Genomic DNA, 681 nt, shown 5'->3' with positions numbered 1-681 from the left:
CGGTCTCTCCTGCTCTGGATTTATAGCACAGGTTTTTCAGGACCGAGCCTCTTTCTAACCAAGTCCTCAGACAGAGCCCAGCACCAGGGCCCTTGGGTGTTTGGTAATGCCAACCACTCGTCAGGCCAAAACCTCCTTCCCTCTCACCCTCATCTCCACACTAGCGCTTGGGAAAAAACTGGCGTGCAGCGTGGGCAACACCCAGGCTAGAAGTGGAGCCTTTGAAATGGCCCCAAAACTAACTTCCAAATGGTGAGATCTGGTACCTCTGGAAGCCTAGCCCGGGGATAGTCACAGCCCTCCCACCTCACTACAGCTACTTCTGGCTACCGGCTGCAGCACAGCCCTGCCCTGCAACAGAGCTCAGATCAAAGTGCCTCCGTGGAGCCTTTTTCCACCTTGGCTAGCTCAGTTCTAATAGCAGCTTTGAATCCAAGAATTTCTGGCCTATTCCTCAGGTAGTATTGCCCCCCTCCTCCTCCTCCTCTTTTCCCATAGAGTTTTTCCTCTCCCCTCCTTCAGTTTTCCCTCTTTTCACCTTAGTTTTGGACAGGCCTTACGCTGATGTCTGAGCTGGGTTCAGACTTCTCCCCTCTCTTCTGTCTTCCCTAAGGCAACTTCTTTCTAGATTTCTTCTCACTTTTAGGTCTTCTTCAAAACTCTCAAGATCTTTGCTTCATC

This window comes from Merops nubicus, unplaced genomic scaffold, assembly GCF_000691845.1.
Source record: "Merops nubicus isolate BGI_N331 unplaced genomic scaffold, ASM69184v1 scaffold19218, whole genome shotgun sequence".
NCBI lineage: Eukaryota > Metazoa > Chordata > Aves > Coraciiformes > Meropidae > Merops > Merops nubicus.
Note: the sequence above shows the minus strand (reverse complement) of the source record.